The sequence below is a fragment of the Stomoxys calcitrans genome, chromosome 3 (genome assembly GCF_963082655.1).
Source record: "Stomoxys calcitrans chromosome 3, idStoCalc2.1, whole genome shotgun sequence".
In the NCBI taxonomy this organism is placed as follows: Eukaryota; Metazoa; Arthropoda; class Insecta; order Diptera; family Muscidae; genus Stomoxys; species Stomoxys calcitrans.
The window spans coordinates 198,134,113-198,158,160 of NC_081554.1; the positions used below are offsets into that span (position 1 = coordinate 198,134,113).

General features: G+C 35.9%; 1 protein-coding gene across 6 annotated transcripts in view; it reads right to left on the bottom strand.

Moving 5' to 3' along the window:
• Positions 1-24,048, bottom strand: part of LOC106088247 (protein sickie) — a 348,338-nt gene that overhangs the window by 137,602 nt on the left and 186,688 nt on the right. Inside the window, exon 1 of one of the 6 annotated variants that reach the window (XM_059365009.1) lies at positions 17,065-17,565. The exons of the other annotated variants lie outside the window; for them this stretch is intronic. The gene's annotated coding sequence lies outside the window, so the exon portion shown is untranslated. Of the gene's footprint in view, positions 1-17,064; positions 17,566-24,048 lie in introns of those variants that run through there. 6 annotated transcript variants of the gene reach the window in all.

The following is a 24,048-nucleotide window of genomic DNA, read 5'->3' on the forward strand; positions in this document are numbered from 1 at the left end:
ATAGGGTGATTTTTTTGAGGTTAGGATTTTCATGCATTAGTATTTGACAGATCACGTGGGATTTCAGACATGGTGTCAAATAGAAAGATGCTCAGTATGCTTTGACATTTCATCATGAATAGACTTACTAACGAGCAACGCTTGCAAATCATTGAATTTTATTACCAAAATCAGTGTTCGGTTCGAAATGTGTTCATTCACCGTAACGTTGCGTCCAACAGCATCTTTGAAAAAATACGGTCCAATGATTCCACCAGCATACAAACCACACCAAACAGTGCATTTTTCGGGATGCATGGGCAGTTCTTGAACGGCTTCTGGTAGCTCTTCACTCCAAATGCGGCAATTTTGCTTATTTACGTAGCCATTCAACCAGAAATGAGCCTCATCGCTGAACAAAATTTGTCAAAATTTGAACACATTTCAAACCGAACACTGATTTTGGTAATAAAATTCAATGATTTGCAAGCGTTGCTCGTTAGTAAGTCTATTCATGATGAAATGTCAAAGCATACTGAGCATCTTTCTCTTTGACACCATGTCTGAAATCCCACGTGATCTGTCAAATACTAATGCATGAAAATCCTAACCTCAAAAAAATCACCCTTTATGTTCTTTATTTTAAGTAATCACAATTTCTAAAATCACCTAAAGGTATGCAATATTTGACACTTTTTTTTTTGTTTTCCTTACGTAGGAAAAATGTCATTTACTTGTCATTTTTTTATGCTGGCCGAATACTTGACCGAGTGATCTTTTTATCAATTTATCAATTATTTACTTAAGTTGATTCCCAAAGATTGATTTATAGTCAATAATCAATCCAACATCTATAAGTTTAACTCCAAAGTCCATAAGTTTGGCTTAAATGTCTAAAAAAATATTAACATTCGGTTAAAAAAGTTAATAAAAAGCTCGCTACTGCAAACATCGGTTCACTTTTTATTTAAGGGGGTGCTTTGGTGATAAGAGAGAGAGTCCGCTTCTTTTCCGATTAAAAAAAATAATTTATAGCCTATCACTCCCTCCATCTGTCATAATGTATGACAACTTTAGGAAAATCAGTTCAGACGTCTATTCATGTCGAGTCTATATGAATCCTGGCTAAAATATGAAAACATAGTTTTTAGCGGTTGTTTAAAACTCGGCAAGAGTCCGAATGACCATATTGTTTATTTATTTTTTTTCCGGGAAGATTAAAAAATCTTCGCGGGTATTCACTTTGCACAGAACCTAGCCGTTTTCTAAGGTACATTATTTGGATTGCTCTTTGAAAATAAGTCCCCCTATTCTAGACAAAACTTAATCGTGCATTACTCCCATCAGCATATAAGACAATGTTGTATCTTTTTCAGAGTTATGAAGTTTCGTCGACTTTGGCCAAAGGAAATTGTTTTTGTATTTACACAATCTCTACACTCAAGCGGACTAATGTAGAATTTTAGGAACATTGATAAAGTTAGCCTTACTTTCTGCCTCAATTTCCTATCAGCACTTCTTTTGGTATCCCTTCCAAAAAACTTATAATTCATATTTTTCATTTGTTTAAACTTTTCCAACATTTTTCACTCATACTAAGACCTATTGATTTTCTAAGACGCCTTTAAAATCTCCACACAACAAAGTCTATTGTCCTATAAAATATTCGCCATTGAGAAGGGTTGTTGCCATGTATGGCACCAGGTACAATTTATGAATGCTGACTTTGTTCTTGCTGTTATTCTTTTGTTGTTCTGCAGCCATTCTTTGCCACTTAAAGGCGACACCTTAATAACTTTTAGAGGCTCGTGTTGTGTTTTTATGTGGACAATTCAATGGAATCATCATCACACACCACCCAACCACCCCTGCTTGGCCAAGATGCCACAAAATTTTAACCACGTAACGACTACATTGTTGGGGCTATTATTTTTGTTATTGCTGTTACGGTTACAGTAGTTGTTGTTGTTGTCTTGATGGTGTTTTTATCGTCTTGTTTTGTCTCGTTTTGTCTCCGAACCATGACATTTTTTATGCCAACCTTTTTGTATGGACAAAGAGTTGAGGGGTTTTGGAGAGGTGAAATAATATATGGTAAGGGCTTTTGTTGGCAACAATAAAACATGCAATTATGAAGAAAACAAATTGTTTTGGAACTTCTTAAAGATTTAATGGAAGGATGGAGTAAATCCGCTAAAATGCAATTTGATAAATGATCAAAAATGATAACATAAGATTGTCAAAAGTTTTTAATGCTATTTAATATTTTTGAAGTGCATGTCCTCAAAAATTGTGTTTGTCAAGTGTTTACTCCTTAAGGTATGCTATGAACTTTTGCTTAATATGAATGAAACCGTCTAAATAAAGAGTAAAATAAGCCTTTCTTAGTTGTTGTTTGAATTATACTATGATTTTTTTTCTTGAATGAAGTGTCCTTAAACTTTTTGTACCATTATGTTCCCAAAGCTATACTCAAATTTCAAAATAAATAAAATTAATTAAGTTTGGGGACATAGACCAAAGTTTAAATTCAGTTTACATCTTTTTGTTTTCAGTATGATTCTGTTAGTGGTTTCGAATAATATTTAAGCCATGATCTTGTTTTCAAATGGAATGTCTTCAATCTTTTTTTAAATGTTTACTGCTTCAGGTATGCTTCAAATTTTTTTATATATATTATGCACAAAACATTATCTAAAACATTTTTATATATATTTTGTTTGTTAACACAGTGGTCTTCTTCTTCAATGGAATGTTCTCAATCTTTTGTTCAGTTAATGTCGTCAAAGTTTTTTTTCACTTAACTTCAAAAAATTAAGTTTCAAGACTTTAATCGTCCCTCTATATGTTTTAAGAATCTTTTATATGTTCTAAAAAATCGTTTCAAACTCTGATTTTTTTCGTTACCAAAACTTCCTTCTTTCAATGGTTATGTCCCTAAAAACCTTCCTTTTATTTTAATATAGCTTAACTGACTATCGCTTAAAACCAGCACGTTCAAAAACATAATAAAGTGATTAGTTATAAAAAATACCTCCTTTCTGTCTGGATGTGAAAATTAAATGCATATATGGAATCTAATGTGAATATGAACTAACAGTCGTGGCATGGTTGAGTTTGTGGCAATTAGTGTTGGTGATTCTTCCTTTTCAATTAAATATATTTTAAAACGTGCAGTCTGCCCGAAAACGAAACAACAATATCTAAGCTCTGGCAGAGAAGGAAGGAAATAAGCTGTATAATGTTTTACGTGACATTCACATTAGTCCACCAAATGACTATTTATGATATAATTTTCTAAGTAACGAGAATGCTTTACGTATGAACGAAGCACATTATGATAATAAATTTGTAGCAAATTTTCTGCTTTTGTTGGAGGTCTTGATTTGCTGCAATTTTGTGGCATATTTCACTATTAGCAAAAAATTTATTATTTGATGCGATAATTTAAAAATCTCATACAAAAAAACATAATTTTTATATACAAAAAGACGTTTTTTAATAGAAATGACTTTTTACAGCGGACATAAATTTTGTTTTTCCATGAAATGAAGCCATTAGTCTTAATAAGAATTAATATGTAGTGCATACATTCTGGCACATACACCGTAAAAGCAACAAAAAAGTACCAATTTTTTTCTTTCATTTGAAGAACAATTGAATAAGAAAGAGTAGGTGTAGCATAGAAACCTCCTTTCTCAATAAAAATTAAAAATATACATTTGTTTTAATTCTTAAAGTATGTAGTTTTGATATGATGTCCTTAAAGTATCCAATTATTAACCACACCATACCACAACAATGACAAATAATTCTTAAAGCTTGAAAAAAAAATGTTCTCAAACATGTGATACTTGAAATGCTGTTTCAATTTTAAACATGTAATTATTTCAACACCTATTTGTTGCTAACTGAACCAAAAAACTGGATTCATCCCTAAGCTTAACAACCATTTAATAGTTAATTCATTTTAATTCCAACCTACCTAAATAAACTCTCCTTAAAAAGGCAGCAACATTATGAACCTCCTTTCGAACCAACATTTGTTGGCAACATTAAGGTCAATAAGCCCCCAAAAGTATGCCACCATGTTTTATTCTTAATACCTTGTAATATAAAAATAGCATGTTCCTAGCTAATTTCCACGACATCGAAATGTTTCTAAGGGCTTGTTAGCTGTTACTATTGATTTACATAAAGGAATGCTAAATTAAATTTGACCCCCAAGTTTCTGAGGAAAAAAAAAAATAGCATTTGGAGTGTCAAGATTTACACATAGCATTATTGTTATGCTAAAAAGGATCGAGATCGAATGTTTAGGCTGCATGTTCGTTTTCAGCCAAATTAAGTGAAATCAACAATCCTTTAAGCTTCATAGTTGGGGGAGAAATTTTATGCTTTGTGTTTTCTTATTGCCACAGAAATTTATTACGGCCAAACAGGTGAGGAAATGTCAATTAAGTAGGTGTTGTTGTTTGTTTGTAAATATTTACCTTAGAAAAAACAGGAATTTTTGAATTTCTTAATTATAGGGAAAGACATTGAATAGCAGTCCCCAATAGTATGCAATGTTTTGGTATTGCTTTTAAAGGAGAGGCATGTAAGTGGTGGTATGCCTTCAAATCACTAAGACACCCTTAAGTATGCAAAGCTTTTAGCTGTATGTAAATAGGGGGCATATCCAGTGATGTTTAGAACCATATTTAATTGGCTAAGGTGGTAATAAAAACAAAATGGCACGCAAGTTTTGGCAAAGTGGAATTTTGTTTACTTTGTGTTGTGCAGTTATTTCATTGAATATTTAACTTTAATGCATTCAAACAACAATTCAGCTAAAAATGCAACCCTATTTCTGAAGGCCAATTAAAATGGCATTTTCCGCTTGCCTTAATGTTACCACGATCCTCTATATGCAGCAGGCAATGAAACGTTTTATTTGGAGAAAGCGACCATTAAATGCGCACGTCAGAGGTATATGAATATTTTTTCCTTGCATGTCCCTAAACTCAAACAAATTTCATACCCTTTCATGGCAGAGCAGGCTGTGCTCATATTGCCAAATTCACCACATGGCCTTTAGCAAACCATCCACCGTATGCAAATTATTTTCAAGGAACAACTGCCATTGAGTGAACAATTTAAAAATTTAGAGCAATGCTTTGAAAGTACATACTGAATATGTAAATATGTGCTTGTTTGTGTGCATAAAAAAATGTTTATGTATATTCAATAATCGGTAGAGCCTAGAAGTATGCTGCACATAAATATTTGGTATTTAAGGCCACAAACAACAACTTTTGTCGCGGCCCTAAGTGATGCTTTGTCAAGCATTTTTTAAAAATTTTTAAAACGAATTTTAGTATAAAAAAAAATTATTTAAAGAATCAGGCGCAATAAGATTTTTTAAATAATTGTAATTTAATAGAAAAATTCGTCAAAACTTAAATAGTTGTTGAAATTGTTTTCCGAATTTTAATATCAAGAAAACTTAGTCACTTTAAATTAGATTTTCATTTTTATTAAAAAAAAGAATTTAATTTTATAGAAAATTTTGTCAAAATTTAATTTTGTTATTTTTTTGTCAATATTTGATTTTTATGGAAAATTTCGTCAATAGTACTTAACGAAGTCCATGTTGTGTTCTGTAAAAAATTGCATCAAAATTGTTTTTATTTTTATAAAATAATGACGGGTTTAATCATCATTGAAATTTAGGTCATGTTATAGCTTGTAACCAAAAATTTGATTTTTATTGAAAATTTTGTCAAAATATGATATTTATCGTAAATTTTGTCAAAATTTAAATTTAATCGAAAATTTTCGTTGAAAATTGTTTCGCATAAAAACTACTTCAAAATATGAATGTCATCGAAATTTTTTGTCCATACAATTTTTGTTCATACAAATTTTTTTCAGATTTGGTTTTCATAGAAAATGTCGAAATTTGTATTTAGTAGATTTTTATAAAAAATTTTATCGGTAATTGATTTTAGCAAAAGTTTTCTTTGAAATTTATTGTATGGACAACAATTTGACTTTCAATTAAATCTGATTCCCTGTCCTTTTAAGATTTTCACATGCCAGTGTTGACAAAATTATCTTAAAATAAACTATTGCTTCCTTAATCTTAAGTAATTTGGGGTTTATATATGTAAATGGATAACAACAAAGAATAATTGATGTTAAGTTTAATTAGCATACATCAAAACTAACACCCAAAAAGTATGCCATAACAATTAAAATGTTTGGGCGCCTTAACATATGCTTTAAAGCTAGTTTAAACATAACCTACTTATCTATGAGAGTGTGCTTTCTAACTTGTATTAATATCTTTGCGGCAAGGCAATACATTATCAGGTCTTGGCTGGCAGAAACTGCTGCAACTGTGATTTGAAAGGCTTAGTTTCCCCAGCGATCTTAATGTTTATGGACTTTGGGTCTTAAGCACAAGCGAATGTATGTATGACTGGGTGGATGTGTGTGTGTGTTGGTGTGTTTATGTTTGCTGTGCACTATATTTATTATTCTAATACTTGGTATTTGTATACAACGGATGGCCAAAGAACTATGTTACTCGACTAACTTTGACTTACATTGGCATACCTTACATGTCCGTTTGCCAAGCTGCCCTTTGTTTCATATGGGCCACCACAAAAAGCTACACAAAAGTCTTGTTATGCTGCAAAAGCAAACTCTTTAGATATTCATTACAAGTGAATAGACAACCCACATTTCCATGAATCGGGCACCATCAATAGACGGCTGGCGAACTTGTAGGTGTGAGTGTGAACATTTCCCTTTAAAGCCATAGTTTGGGTGATATCAGAGGAGGAAATGAGAAAATGTTCACTTCTGTTTTCGGTGGGCATTTTAATCCTTGTTGGCTGCAGATTTTTCTCCTATTACTTTTTGTTGTTGTAGTTGTATTGGATGTGGGTTGGCACAGCAGGTCCGAACGTGAATTCATTGTAAGCAATCAAGTTGGCATTGAATATGTGAGTCTGTGTTTTGTTTCTTGTGCTGATTTCCGAAACCATTGTGATGGTGGTAGCCGCCAACATTGAAACAAGCCATTTTATTGTACTTTGGAGATTAATTTAGACACACCAAGGATTAATTTTAAACAGAGAAATTCTATAGATTTCCAAATGCAAAATATTTCATAATTGAAAACCACCAGAAATCCGATTGAAGGAGGCAGCAACTAAGATAACTGTTTGAAACCTTAGTAGCTTTTGTTGTGGTTTGATTAAGCAAAATATTCAAGGGTAGGAGCTATTGGAAAATTATCTTTGATTTAGGATTTAATACAAAATTTATAACTAGGGAAATTAAATGAATAAAATGAATTATTCTTTTATAGCTTAACTTCCTGAAGGCATTTTGGAATCAAATTACCATACAAACCCAAGAACTACTTATCTCCATGGCAAATAATTTTTAATTATTTATTAAAATAATTAAAATGTTCGAACACAGAAATCACACCGAAGGTGATTTTTGTATCCTCTACCATACGATTGGGGCATATTAATCTCGTCATTTAATTTCTAACACATTGAAATATTGATCTGAGACATTTGTAATTTTTGAAGCCATTCGCTACTATGTAAACTGACTCCCCTAACGTTAACGGCCCACGCAAACAAAAAAAGGACTATGATCTGTGGATCTGCACCTGGAATGTCCGGACTCTTTATAGAGAAGGTGCAGTATACGTGCTGGCGGATATATTGGATAAGTACAAGGAAGATAGTACGGCCTTACAGGGAGTGCGATGGACCGGGAATGGAGTCACAACAACATCAAACAGTGCCGAGATATCCCTACGGGAAATAGGACTGGTCCCAAACCTGACACGGGGTAGGCCGTCTGGTGATAGGGACCGGTCCTGATTCTCGTCCCCTTACACGGAAAAAAACCGATCAAGGTTTGTCGAATTGCCACCATTGTAACATCGTAGGATAGGTCCTGGGACAGTTTGAAAAGGATGAGTTTACTTTGCAAGTATTTTTAAGGGAGAAAACATAAGTTAGCACATATATTTAACGGATAATCAATTTTTAACAATAATAAAGCGAATTTTCAAAAAATAATTAAGAATCTTAGTTATGACAATTAAAACTTTTCATTCCCTGTAGGATATGTCATGTGAAAGGTAACTAATTCTCCAGTTTAGGTCCGGTATATTTAGGGGAATTGACTACACATTTCCCGTAGAAATACTATAGCTGCCATAACACGTCAGAGACTGAAACACCTTTCCACCGGTGGATGGGAAGCAAACCACACTCCGCATAAAAGCCAAATTCTTCAACATAAGCCTTAACATGAACATGCCCTGACGGGAGACAAGGACGAGCAGGCCAAGGATAGTTTTTACGACCGCCTAGATCGAGAATACGACCGCTGCCCCGCCCATGATATTAAAGGGAAGGAAAGGATTAAAGGGAAGGAAAATATCTTTGGTTCAACAGTCGGAAAATTTAGCCTTCACGAGATAACGACCGATAAAGGGTGATTTTTTAGACATTATCTTTTTGGCAACACTAGTTCAAACAGCTTACGCACGTTACGTGTTTTGCTTCACTGTCAAACATCTTCAGGTTTGGTCTATAATTGAACCATGAATCGTCTTAAAAACGAACAACGCTTGCAAATTATTGAATTTTTTTATCAAAATGTGTGCACTGTTAAGAAAGATCATCGCTCTCATTTTTGGCTCAATGGCTACGTAAAAAAGCAGAATTGTCGTTTGGGGAGTGAAGATCAGCCAGAAGCATTGCAAGAGTTACCAATGCATCCAGAAAAAGGCAACTGCATACTCCACTCGACTGACCCAACTACTTGATGAAAGCTGAACAAATACCCGATGATTAGAACCTCAGCATACTATGTCCCGTACATAAGAAAAGAAGAATAAGTCTGCTTCCCATTCAAGATACTCTCGAGCGTACTGTTTGAAAGATTAAAATCTTAAGGCAATGAGAAAATTGGCCCTATCAGTGTGACTTTAGACCTGGTAAATCCACCATGGACAAAATATTTACACTACGCCAAATACTGGAAAATATGAACGCCCACTTTGTCTTCGGGGCCGGTTTCGGCAGCCCTATACATTTAAAGATATGTCAAGCCATGTCTGAGTTTGGTATCCCTGTAAAATTTATAAAATTGCCGGATGGCACTTGCTGGTACACGTTCCTCAGTATGAATAGGAAAGAGTCTCTCGGTAAGTAAGTAAAAACCGATCGCCTGATATGGCTTCTTGGCATCTAGAGGGCGCAATATTTATCCGATTTGTCTAAAATTTTAAACGTGGTATTTTCTTATAACTTGTTCTCCATGACAAGTATAGCCCATATTAATCCATAACTTGATATCGTAGAACTCCTATATATTTCAAAAAGTCACTCAAAGAACCTCTCCCATGCAATCAATGGTGAAGGGTACATAAGATTCTTAACACTTGTTTTTGTAAAGCATGTCCCCAAACCTATTGAAGTGTATATGAAATATGAATTATAGGATTGTGGAATCAAATGCCATTCTAACTCAACTGTGACTTTCCATCTCCCAATTGAATAAAACATTGAAAAGGCTTTTTTGTAGAGCATGTCCCCAAACATTTTATACTAGGATGGTATGTCCCAAAACTGATGCTTAATTTTGTACCACTAATAAAAGTTCTAAGAAAATTTTATAAATTCACGTAAGAGAATATAGTTACTTATGCGTCTTGGGCCCTATACGAAGCTTAGTTAATTTTAATATTTTTTTTTTTACTTTTATATAATCAAATCTTTTTGGTTTTCGGTTCGTAAATTTCATTATACTGTATTAGTAAAAGCTCAAACCAATTGACAATTTAACCCATGCAAAACCAGAGTAAATATGCATAACTTGCGAAATCAAAGCCTATTTTTGGGCCTTGTAAATACTCATTTATATTGCCTAACTTTGGGCACTTAATATTAAATATTTTAAAGCTTTTGCCTATTTTCGCCTTAGGGCTCTATTAAACGTATTGCCTTCGTCAAAACAAACCTTTAGCATTTATAAAGTTTTAAAGATTGAATTAAATTCCTCTCGAAAGTTACCCAAAGCAGAAAACGTTGGGCAATAAATATTCAATTACGAAATGCTTTGCTCTTATTTGTTAAAAGAATTTACGACACAACGTCGCACTTTCTAGGCAGTTGCAAATGTTTTACGACTTCCTTTCCTATGCTCCGGTTGAAAAGTCCTGCCAATTGTCTGTCATGATGTTGTGCCTGACCCAACTGACTTTGTGTCTATTGTTCGTGCACATTTTTTGACTAATTCAACAACAAAGCTGCCACCACAATAGCAACACCCCCCACAAACCGCATAACAACAAACATTTGTACAACTCGCATGATGTTTGGAGCCCATAATCAAAATGTATCATCTTTTCGAAAAATCCCTCTGTCTCTCTCTCTTCATGTTCTATGCTGTCCGGCAAATATTGTATCCCAAACACACGTCCACGTCCACGTCCAAACGAATAGAGGGCAAAAGAAATCACATAACATTTTTATTGTTCTCGTGCTCACTATGTTGTGAGTCGTAGACAGCAGGCAATGGAGTATTAAATAATGACGTCATATTGTTTGGAAATTCATTTAGTAAAGAGGAAGGAAGTGTCTTAAATTAAGGATAATAGAAGGAATATTTATAGTTTAGCACACAAGGAGAGAGGTGGGGGTGGATAATTTGAAAGGGAACAGTGGGAGGCAATACTCGGCATGCTCAAGTCAATTTACGTTGATGGTGCATTGGTTTTGTTTTGAATAGAGGAAATTAAGCGAAAATATGTAATTAAGTTGATTAACTTATGTACTCGTATGTGTATGTGAAAAGGTCAAAGAGGGCGCTTTAAAAGCATTGCATACTTTAAGGCACGCAATTCTTGTACATTAATATACCATGGTGAAATATTTACTTTTTAGCTCTTAAATTGCTCAATTTTAAGCAAAATTTCAACTAAAAAAGTGGCGTTGTACACATTCATACTTTGGAAATCCTTGCTTTATATTTTGTTGTTGTTGCTGAAGTCCTTCATATCTGATGGCAAATCTTTGTTTACAAATCACTCCAGAGACTAATATATTGACTTTTTTGTTCGCCGTTTTTTCAATATTAAAAGCTCTCACATGTGTTTTGTTGTAACTTTTTGTTTGTGCAAATGTATAGACATACATAAATAATAAGCATGTATGAGTGCAAACAAATTCAAAAACGCCAGCAACAAGAACTGCTTCCACTGAAGATGAACTTGGTAAAAAATCGCAAAGCATAAAATAGAAATAAAGCAATAAATAAACAAAATTCCCCAAAGCCAAGTATAGCATACCAAAACAAAAAAAAAATGGAAAGAAGCAAAATAAAATACACTCAGAAACAAACTCATTTTAAGAGGGCGGCAAAACAAACTAAAAACAAAAAAGATGGGAAACATTTCACCATCTCAACACCAGGCAGGAGTGTTCACAGCAAACAAGCTGAAAATGTACGTCACGACAAACGACGGCAAAAAATAGCAATAAAATATTTACAGACAGATGTTGTAATAAAACACCGAAAGGAACAACAAGAGTAGCGGCAGCAGCAGTAGGAGAAAGACTAAATGCTACAACTCAGCAACAGGATGTTTCCTTTTTCGCAAAGTATATGGACCCGAGAACTTTTATGATAATCACTTAAGCCACCGCAGTAGGTGGAAATGTTTTGGAATTTGGTAATGCGGCTGCAAAATCTAGAAGAGGAGAAAATTTGCAAAGATTAGGCCGAGGAAGGAACTTTACATGTTTTCCTTACCACACAAAACAAATAAAATTCATGCTAAAGCCTTAAAGTATACAACACAGATGTTGTTTAGTTATAGACACACTGACCATGTATCCTTAAAGTATGCTCTCAGAATGCTTGAATTATGCCAATTGCTATTGAGGTAGAGACAAAAGAGCTTAGAAATGATTGTTTTCTTTAAGTCTCCTTTGATTTATGCATTCAGTCCTAAATAGGATTACCCAAAATTTATAGACATGCTCAACGACATCAAATTGTTTATTGATTGGATGACCGTAAGGAGATACTGAGGCTTACTAGACATATTGGGCATACCTGAATGTTCCCCTTTGTGAACATATGTCATTTGTTGCCCTTTGGGCCTGATTCCCTGGGATACCTCTGTGGCCCGGTACCCAGAACAGGTGAATTTTAAACTGTTCAGCCATTCCATTGTAAAATCGAGGTCGGCAGTCGAGGGCGATTTTTAAATTCAGATATATGTTCTCCAGGGATTTAATTGCTGCCTGCCTGACTGGGAATATATTTATGCCAATCGCTGTTATGACCTTATATCTTAGCCATTCTACCACTTCTTTAATTGCAAGGATCTCCGCTTGATACACACTACAGTGATCGGGTAACTTTCTCGATATGACCAGTCCTAGTGCTTTAGAGAACACCCAAAGCTCGCCTGGATTTATCCTTATAGAAATCTATGTAACTTCTATTAGCAGGGATACTGTAGTTCCAAGCGGTTCTATCAGGAATAGTGGTACAGAACTTTTTATCAAAAATCGGCTCAGGCAATTTGTAATTTACACTGCGTGGAACATCGGCCATGGTACCAAGGATGACACTGTGTCCGTAGCCACCACATGAAAAAAGAGAAAGCTCCTTTAGCCTCACAGTAGTGGTTGCAGCAATTTGTCTAGCCACAATGTCTGGTGGCATTAGTTGTAGAATTAAATTCAGTGCATCAGATGGTGTCGTCCTCAGTGCGGTTGTGATGCACAAACAAGCCATCCCTTGGATAAGGCTGAGTATTGAACAGTAGGTGGATTTTTGAAGTGCCGTTCACTAGATTACAATACCACATAGCATTATAGATCTGACAATTGCGGTATATATCCAGTGCATGACACGCTGTTTTAACCACCAACTCTGCTAACTTTTCTTTGTAGATCTTCAGACCTCAGCATGTCGTAACGCATATTTTAGTTATTAAATAATGTTCTTACGGTAGTGTTGATGTCTTGAACTCCAGCTTCTATGATTGGCGTCAATTCAAGAATTGCTACCATTGTATATTCCTTGATAGCGAGAAAGCCTTCGATGTAGCCGACTAGGTGGTGCGGGGCTGTTTCAGTGGACTTGCCCATATTATATGCTGGCGATCTACAGTGATCTTTGCCCTTTATGTTTCTATCAACCTCTCTAGAGTCTTCACCACTAAACTCACTTAGACAATTTTGGGTCCATTGTGGAATTCGATCCCACGACTCCCGCTTTGGTAATCCGACAACGATACGAAGTCGGCTATCTGGGCGCCAGTCTTATACACGTCGCAATCGTATGGTGACGATGTGACTTACTTTCTGTAAGAGAGTCTTCGACGACCCTTCTCTAGACAAACCAGTTCTTGAGTCCGCCATGGCGGTGTTTGCCCATGCTTACACAAGCGAGTCATTCAGGGCCTTCGTGAATCGCTTGTCCATTATGTCTATCTCCTCCGTAGTTTTCACTTCTCTTTCAGGTCTAGAGGGAATAGTCGTGCAGAATTTTTGCCGAAATTTATGCCAATCCGGTTTTTTTCTGTTACCCAAGAGATCAATTCCTGCAATGAGGCTCTTTTCCCCCGACTGCTATGACTATATCGAATTAGGAACAATAATATGTATGATTTATGTCGCAGATCAATATTTCGAGGCATTAGAAACGGAATGAATAGGTTAGTATACTCTCCATCTTATAGTTTGGGTACTTCTCGTACCCTTTTCTACCGCTGTGTGTATAAATATCTGTTCTGGGGCATTATAAACTTTCCGGATATAGCTATAAAAAAGTTCTGCAATTGCTTTTTTCTTCTCTTCTTCTTAATTGCTAATATCATATAATCGCCCCCCATAGATAGCAGAGGCAGAAAGGTTAAGCTAAAATTCTAGACGAAGAACTCGGTGCTGTTCTTCGTCTTGGTTCCTAATCATCAAACTAACAGCCACTGCTGTAAAGTCGTTACCAGATATACTATACACCAAAGTTAGTCTTCAAATTAGTCCTTGTGCTATTGAACATAAACTACTCCCAACTGGCATGCTACCAAGTCGATTGAGCTACAGTAGTCTACACAGCCTCCCTGAAATATGGTCACAGGAATATCAAAATAGAAATAAAAGGAATATTACAATTGGGAAAAAGGCCTTCAAATGGGGTATAAAACCACTTAATGAACGGATCAAGATTTGGATCCAACGGCTTAGTAAGCGTTGTACCCATAGCTCAAGTTATGAATCTCAACGCAATTCTTCAATCCTTCCTGCCTTGAATAGACCTCCAGGGGACTTACAATCACATGAATGCAACACATGTATTGCGAGTGCGACATCAACGTATGCGATGAAGTTATTTATCGCATACCGGCAACTTGGATTACGCCAGGCGGGAGTTGAGATTGCGCTCCGCTGCCCAGTTTGTCTTCTGAGTGCACATGATCGTCAGCATAAGCACACAGCTTATCTCTTGTGCTTCTATTCTATACTGAAGTTCATTACTTTATGCCTACTTCATTTTGGTGTTTCCTTTTTTCGGCGTTGGCCAATGTAGGCTGTGATATTCAGTATTGTCCTACAGTTCTATAGCAGTGGATGGATCTTGTTTGAAGATCCATCAATATCCAAAAACGACGCCAATTTTTCATTATAGTATAACGTTATTTTAAACTATGTGGTGTAGTGAATCAGCCCATAGTTTATCTATACTGACACCTAAACAAGTTGAATACTTTTATCATTCTCCTAATGTAATAATCAAAAATACTCTCAAATATCTTATCGGTATTCATTATCAACTATTTTAATCCCCTCTTCAGAGTAGAGCGAAATTTTATGCAAGCCGTAATCAAGCCTTGTACCTCATAGATAGTCAAAAATCAGGTCCAGAGAATTATAGGGTATCTAAAATATCAAAGTGTTAAATTTTTATTAATACCATAGCATAGGATAAACTAATCTCGTAATGGCATGTTGAGTTCTCTCTAGACTTTCAACATCCATGCGTCGTATGAACCAAATCAGTCTATAATCTGATATACTATAAACCGATTTAATTTCCCACATATCTGGTAGACGCAATTCTTATCCTATTTGGTTAAAATGTAAGTCCAAATACAGCTGACATATAAACCGACCTTCCGATTCGACCTTTCAAGCACCTGGAAGGTGTAATTCCGTGGCTGCGAGTCGCATGTTAAGTTTTGATGAGGACTTCCTATATCCATATAAAGAATAGCCACCAAAAATATACTTGACCTAACACAATATTTAGCAATTTATAAACAACACAAAATTGTTTTTTCAGCTAATCAGTGTTTGCTTATTTAAAAGCAAAAACAAGACTTTATCTCATACATAAAACAAAATGCCATGAAAACCTACTTTTATTTTTACGATTCTCCAAAAAAAATCGCATAGCTTGTTAGATATACAATAATAAAATAGTTATATGGCAAAATAACTAAACTCTTTAGCATACTTTTAGGCTGCAACGTTATCACCTGACATAACATACTTGGCGGCTTGGTTGATCTCCTCTATGTCTGCTTCGAACAAAATGTTATGAAAATTCTTAGCATTCTTGGTAATATTACAACTGTCACTCATGAGCCCACAAAAAAAACCATTTTCATGGCTATTAACAACAACTTACGGTTCATTAGTTCGTCTCCAACACCTTCAAGCGAGCTAGCGAGTAAGTAAGGATATCACAAAACACATTTGCTATGCTACTCGTAAACTGTCATGTACTGTTGTGTCTTGTCCTGTCCAGTACCTCGCTCTGCCCATTGACCTCCCATCTAGCTCCTGTCTACTATTGGCTTTTTTGCTGAAAACAGCAATTAAACTTCATTAAAGGACAATGAACTCTGGCCATAAAATAAATAGCATATTAACGTGTTTACGAGCTACACACATACAAACACACACAAAGAGGGAGGCAGACATATCCTTTATAACTTAATAGACATGGACAAAAACAAACATCCAAGCGAAGGCTCATTAAAACTCAGTGTTATAAAACCTGAACTAAATGAGACGTCTTTACATTGGCCCTGGTTTTGATCCCATTGTACTTGGGCGATGAAGCTAAAACTCTTAATTTATTGGCTCAAAGGATGTCTGGGGAAAAACAAGCCGACACTAGAATTAACAGACAATTAAAGCTTGTTGCCTTAAAACGCCCTTCGTGCAAACTCAAGGTATACCCGCTAAGTTTAAAATTTGTACGTCCTTTTTTTAATGGGTAAATAGAACACAAGTGTTTGTTTAAACGTTTTCTTCCCATGGCGGTAGTTTTGAATGTTTGTTTGGAGAGAGAGAGAGAGAGAGGAGAAAACTATTTCTTGGTTTTGTCAAGGGAAGGTAATTCCTTGGCTTTCATGCCTAGCGTTCCTTGTAAGTGGGTTACATGCCTAAGGCAATTTAATATTGCATTACAAAGTTTCCATGCCCCTCCCCACCTTTACAAAAGTCAGGTCAACAGGACAAGTTTTTTGTTCTGTTCAGGCCTATTAACATTGTTTTTGTTTGGAAATGCGAAAAATGCAACATTGGCATGGCATGTATATCAGGAGCAGGAAGGAGGCATAAGTAATGACTCGCTCGAAAATTGTGCAGGCTTCCTACTTTGTGATGCAAATGTCAGTTGTTTGGGTAGTTTAAGTTTTAGCAGCATTATTTATTGACAGTCTCTTTATTGCATAGGCTGCATTGGTGGTGGTGGTGGCGTGGATAGGGAAAAGGGTGGAAAGTCTCATATTGCAAAACATAATGCATTTTAACCAACCATGTCCGGTCCATGTCCATTCTTGGCACATTTTTAAATACCTTAAAATGTTGTTTTGTATTTTTTCGGCATTTTTGTTGTTTTATGTTTTTTTCTCTTAGAATCTACTTGATTTATAACTTTTGCTTTAAGGCCATAAAATCAACATGACCAATCAGCCAAACCACTCACCATGAAAAAACCATTGGAGAGTTATACAAACTTGACCTTTACCTTTGCCAAAGAAAATGGTGTTTAATGCTGCGGCCATTGCAACCTTCAGGGCTTCAACACGCACCGACTGGAGTAGTCTTGGTAGCGACAATAAAAATACGAAATATCACCATAAAGCGTGTTCCACGAAAACGCCTCAAAGTATGCACTATTTCTTTTTTATTTCAGCATCATTAAAATATGCTGCAGAGAACATTTCATTGCTTTTTTCCCACTTATTTCACAGACATGCTCGCCCAAAGCCCTTTTAGGATTCTTAGATATTTGCACACAGAGATTAAAGCACTTGGTATGTTAGTAGCGAAAAGAAAAACACTCACATACACACAGAACAAAGGCCACTTAAATTATTTTCAAAGCAATGAAGGAAGATGATTTTTATTTCTTTTATAGCAATAATTTTTCTTTAATTTTTCGTTTTTTATTTCTAATTTTTTGTTTGAAATTTTGTGTTAACTCTACGTATTTCTTTCTGTAGCTCGTTAAGAATTTGCGACCGCACCAACCGAAAGTCAAAATACAATTTCAGGGTGGTTTCCTTCGGCAACAAATGTTATTGTCTGTTCTTCGAAAAATATCTGGCTTGTAAGAGAGCTCAGCTGTTGCTAAAAGAGTAGTAGAGCTAGCAATGGCTCTCCAAAAGTCTGTTGAAAAAGAAAAAGGGAGGGAAAGCTTATACAAAGCTTTTGTGGGGAAAAGTTTGTCGCCAACATCCAAGCCAAATAAACGTTAAATTTAAAATTTCAAAAATTTTAAGAAGTAAAGGAAATAAAAGAATGGAATTACTTTTTCCAACTTCTCATTTTTAATATGTTTTACCTTAGGAATGGTCTTTCCTCTTCTAATTTTCCTTAAAACTTCTTTTTCTTCTATCATACTACGTATCCCACCCCAAGACTGCGCATAATCCTTTTGAGCAGTCTTATTTTTGTTTTTTTGGTCTGTAGTTTTCTTTGTATTGCGGATTGAGAAAAAGCTTTCCAAGGATGCTGTTGGCCTCCCAAAAGGACAATCGCCATCGACACTGACACTGTCATGTGAAACTGCCAGACACTAATAGTGGCCATAATGAATAGTAAAAATATAGCTAAGCCATGTACGTGAGTTGTTTAGCTTATGCTCTACCCTCTTCCCATCTGCGAATAAAGCAACAATTTGCCTTCTGCCTTGGCATGGAATGCTCTTTTTATTTCCCCAAAGAACTCTGCCTAAGACTTGTATACGACGTTTCTCTTGCCTTTTTTTTGTTCGTTGAGTGTTCAACAGTTCATTCATTAAAATATTTTTTATTGAAAATTCGTTCATGTTTTTGTTGAACAGTTGGGTGTTGAATGAGTGACTGAGTGTGGTGTATAAACTTGTTTGATTTTTTTAACATTTACTAGATATCGCTTTATTTCTGTGTATTATCATGCAATACCGAAGGCGTATTTTTCCCAACTTGTTTTGGTGATTTTTAAGGCGAAACTTTGAAAGCGAAACTTGTTACATCACAACAACAACAAGAGCAAATTAAAAATTTGCAAGAAACTACGGACAACTACATACGTCTTGAGAGGTTAATCATAACCACGTAGGAAGTTCGTAGATATTCTGTTTGTTTTTTTTTTCATGCTGCAATTTATTAAGAAAGAAAAATTACACCTTTTAAAGTTGCTTAATATTAGTGATACACTCAACGAAATAAGTGATTAAATGAGAAGGATATAGGGTTGCAATTATGGAAGCTTTGTGAGCAAAGAAGCAAAATGTAAGATCAATTATAAGTGTCCAATAATAATTGCTGAGTCTGAACATCGTGCAAAGGAGTCCGATTTCTCGAGAGTGTCGCAGAGTCACTACTCTTGAAGAGAAGGCTACTGTATTGGAAATATTGACAGCTAAAAATACTGTGATTTTCTAGCCAGAATTCGAATTCCCAATGGTTCCTGTACTTGCAAAAGTATTGGAGAGAATAATGGTGACAGGATTTAGGGAGGGCTACGAGGACGATACATTCCTGTACCAGTTCGGATTTCGGGAGGAATAGAGCACTGTAGACGCCTGAATCCATGTGCAGAATTGTGTGAGCGGGTCGAACGACAAATATGTTCCTGGCATATTTATCGGTTTTAAAGGCCCGTTCGATTGCCTATCATGGCGTAGTGTACTCACGAGATTAGGCGAAATAGGTTCGGGAGAACTTTCTCTCTGGCGTAGTTCGTTTTGTGATAAAAGAGCTTGTGTGGTTGATGCTAGCGATACGGTTTGGAAGGATATTGAGCTATGCTCCCCTAAAGGGTCCATTTTTGCCTCATATATATATCGAACCCTATGATGGCAACATGTACCGGAATCGTCCACCCACGATTCGGTAACTGGAGTAGCCGGAATGGTTAAGCATATCCGCACCCTCTTTTCAACCTAACCTAACCTAGTCGTCGCGCTGTTCGATCTTTGTTGCTTGCGCTACTTATGGAGCATTTCTGCCGCATGGAATAGTCACGATCGTACTGGGAAGGAAAAATATCTTCTTTAGCCAGAGGTGACTTTATTGCTTTGCTTGTCTTTGTGTAGGATTGTTTCGACATATGTACTACAGGTTTTGATGACGTTTGCCCTTGATTTCCTCGCCAGTTACATGGCTGTTCTGTACAGAGTGAGAAAGGGAATTCCATTAGTGCCGAAGTATTGGCTCGCTGCTTCTGAGCTGTCAGATGGGGACATTAGACGGTTCAGGTAGTTTCTTTTGGAGCGTATTTATTATGGGTGGCAAATCAGTGACAAATTTTTTTAAAAATTTATTCATGACGCGTCTTTCATACGTTGCCGCCCATACTTTGGTTTCAACCTTAGTCTGGGTTTTATACTATCGGGACCGACCGCGTGATTATGAGCTGCGTACGACAAGGCCTGCCTTCCCATGTTGATACTGCGGTGTTTTGACCTTCGTTGGTTTCGTTGACTTGTGGTTTAGATCGGTCATCCGTGACCATGGCGGCGTTGATTGTTGGGTCCCTTATTGGACTATGTATGTCGTCCATGTGCATGTATTTGCATGCATTAAGACCGACTACTCTTTTTCTTAGGTGACTAGTTCGGAACAGTTTGGGATTCAATTGGTTGTAGTCCGTTCTGAAGACCCGCGGACCAAATGTCAGATAATTCTGAATTTTCCAACGAAATCCTTACGAGTTCGCTCCGAATTCTGTTTGACTTTAAATCGAATTTTGAACGATTTCTCTTCTCTATGTTTGAAGGACTTTTTGACAGTTGTGAGAGAATTCTAAACGATGTCTGAACCACGTTTCGAATTACTCTTTTTGAACCACTAAGAATTTGTCTTCCGACATTTCGGGAAGAATTCTGAAGGATATCTGAATGTTTTGTTTTTTTCTTTGAGTTTGTTTTTATTCCTCCGACAGTTCTAAAAGAATTCTGAGCGATGTCTGGACAGCACGACGAAGGATTTTTGTTTCATTTGTGTTTACTTTTTGTGCAGGCTTTACTATTTTTAGTAACGCTAGCTCAGAGAGAAGAAAGTTTTGTTGAGTTTTCTTTAATTTGTGTTTGATGGTAATCGATCAGCATTTAAAGGTGTTGGAGGGTTTTTATGCATGAGTTTTTCTTAAAAAAATATTTTCTATAATTTATTTGTATGTGATCTGTACGACACGTCCAAAAATACATCTGAATTATAAAAAGAGTTCACTTTTGCTAAATCAGACAGGTTCTCAAAGAAATGAGAACCTAAAGTGAAACTCCTTCTGAATTCCAGTGCGAGAAACACACACAGAAGGTGTTCTATGCAATGCAAATTTTGCCCATGAACATTCCATTAAGGACCAGGGGCAAACTTCTCGCATATCAATGAGGGCTGTCCGATTCAAGTTTAAGCTCAATGATAAGGGGCCTCCTTTTTATAGCCAAGTCCGAACGACGCGCCGCAGTGCGATATCTTGGAGAGAAGTTTTACATGGCATAGTACCTCACAAATGTTGCCAACATTAGAAGGGGAAAACTACCGCTGAATATTTTTTTCTAATGCTCTCGCCAGGATTCGATCCCAGGCGTTCAGCGTTATATGTGGACATGCTAACCTCTGCGCTACGGTGGCCTCCTGTTCTATAGTCTCTTCTTCTTCGATATCATCACAGCTTCTGCGGATATGAACATTCGCAAGTTATTGGTTTCTTTTTAAGCGATTTGGATGGTTCAACGGTTGGAACTACAATAGAAGGCATCTTCCCTCTTCTGTTCCTGCGGTATCACAATGGACGAAAACATCGAAGTGAGTCTGATGGCAGACTGCCTCTTAAACCTAACCTAACCAAATAAGAGTTAATTTCTGTTATTTTTCGAATATTTTCAGCTCTTGATCATTTTCAATGCTTTCTATTCAAAGAATAGCATAACAAAGAACTTATAAAAGTTGAGCAAATGTGTGTTATTATTCAAAACACTTTGACTGGCTAGTGGATCATGATTTCGGATACGAAAGATGTTCGAAAAATCACGAAAAGATTTTGGAGACCTAAATTAAAGAGACCTAAATTAATAGACAAATAAGAGTTAACCTTGGAATTCGGTTAGAATTCTGCACGACAACTCTAATTTTTCTTCCGTATTTTCCATCATTTATGCAAAAACATCAGACTTCCCTTCGAAATCGTATCAACCACTCCATATGTTATACGTTAGGAAATCGGACAGATTTAGTATCCGAATTCGGATGAATTTGCTGATTTCTGATCAAATTCTGAACGTTTGATTCACTGGGTTACCTCTGGGGTCAGGAGCCCCTGGAACTTCGGTTCCAGCCTGCCAATGGTAAGACCCATGTGGGCGGCCTAAAAAACATAAAAGTAACCAGGCTCACATTCGTCTCCCCATATAGATCTCATCGCCGTGCTTTCTGTTTGTCGAGGGCTTTGCGATTATCGATATCTTTGGACATCGAGCCAAAGAAGGATTGCCGAATCTCTCCATGATGCAGTTTTTGTCATTATTCGTAAGAACCCCAAATTGAGTCATTTATTGTCTTCATTGGAACAAATGTCCGCTCGAGGGTTTTGTGGTGAGGATTTAAGTTTCACCCAAATTATTCATTTCATTGAGTTACTTTTATGGTCGAAACAAGAAATTAATCGAAACGCTTTTAAAACCCTTTTAAATGGATTTTACTACTAGACACTAAAACATCAGCATTAACTGTTTGCTATTAACTATAAACTTATAGTGTCTCTACTATGTGTAGCTTATGGAGACAATTTTTTTAAGAACTATAAATAAATCAACTTTGAGAGAGACCCTATAAATAATGAATTGTATCTGTGTCCCTTAATGACAAATGTTATCAGTTCATCATCATCATCATAGCCATCATTTCATCACTGGCCCATGTTCATAAAGAATGACTTTGACACTATCCCAAGGGGCGGACAATGGCATTCATTCGCAATCAATTTCCTTTAATCCAATAATAAACAAACATTCACATAATGTCAAATGTATTGACATGGAATTCCTGCAGCTTAACAGATTTTCCGTTTGCCATCTTTCACTTCAGCTCGAGTCTTGGATGAGGTGGAGGTTTGAGTAGAGAAGAGGAGGAAGAGGAGAGGAGAGAGGAAAGAGGAGAGGAGAGAGGAAAAATCCAAATGAAATGAAAATGCAATATTTAATAACATACATTCAGTTGTACTACTACTACTACTAACTGCTACTACATCATACGGAGGCAACGAAACGAAACGAGTGTATGTAATATGTATTGATACGAGTATGATATGTTCGTGTATTTATGTAGGCTTCCTATATGGGTTGAACATTTTTTTTTGTATGTAAGCATTGGGGTTGTACAGGCAGGCCTCTGATAATGAAAACACACATTTTATCCAAGATATGAGAACAAATGATAATTTTCAAATATTTTTGGAGAGGATGTTTTAATAATCTATAGAGCTGCCATCACACTGTATGTGCGTTACATATCTGTTGTCACTCTTTGTAATCATAAGACTTTCCTTATGTACGTCGAATACGAATAGATCACGCTATAACCGGAATGTATTCTCATGCTAAACTGCATGCTAAACTCTGTAGTACGGTGACCTTCTGTGATAGCAACTTAAGGAAGTAAAAAGTGGGATTTTTTGTTCCTTTATGGCTCCGAACTAACATTTCACTTAGGTTTGAATCGGAGGACGATTACCTTTTATCAAACATATAAATTTAAACTTTTATAACTATGCAGCAATATGAACTTGAATATCATTTATTATTTTTAATAATTAAATTGGTCGTCTCGGTAACCGAGTTAGTAGCTTGCTCATATTACCAGTTCCTGGGTCATGAGTTCGATGCTCACCAGACGACTGGTCTGCCGCAACTGTGCTTGATAATGGACTAAACCTGTGATGACTGACCTTTGGCAAAGCAATGTTCTTGCCGTGTTGCAAGAGTGTCACTTGTAATTGGCAAAAGAGCACGCCTACACTCTATAGAAGCCTGAATAGCAAGTAGGCACATAGTGATACCTACTTGTGGATGGAATCAAATTAAAAAAAGGCAAATTATATTTTCTAAGAAGCAAAAATCGCATTTACAAACGATATGCCAACACCCTACTCTGGTTGAATAGTCATAAGTAAAGCAATAAGATTAGTTGATATATTTTACATTAGGTGAATATTGAAGCAGAGAGCCGTGAACATTTAGCAATTTATTCATATTTTTCCTTGAAAATTTGATTTCAACAAAACTTCGTTGAACATTTTTGAGACTCCATTGTAGGATTTTTAAAATTGTTAATAATTTCATTACGCATCATATAGAAATTCCGTGAAAATTTGTCAATTTATTCATATTTTGAGTTCATAAAAAATTTCCTTGAAAATTTGATTCCAATATAACTTTGTTGAAATTTTTTAAGAATTTCATTAGTATATAGAAATTTTATTTCAATGGAGAATATCATTAAAATATAATATTTTACTTAACACT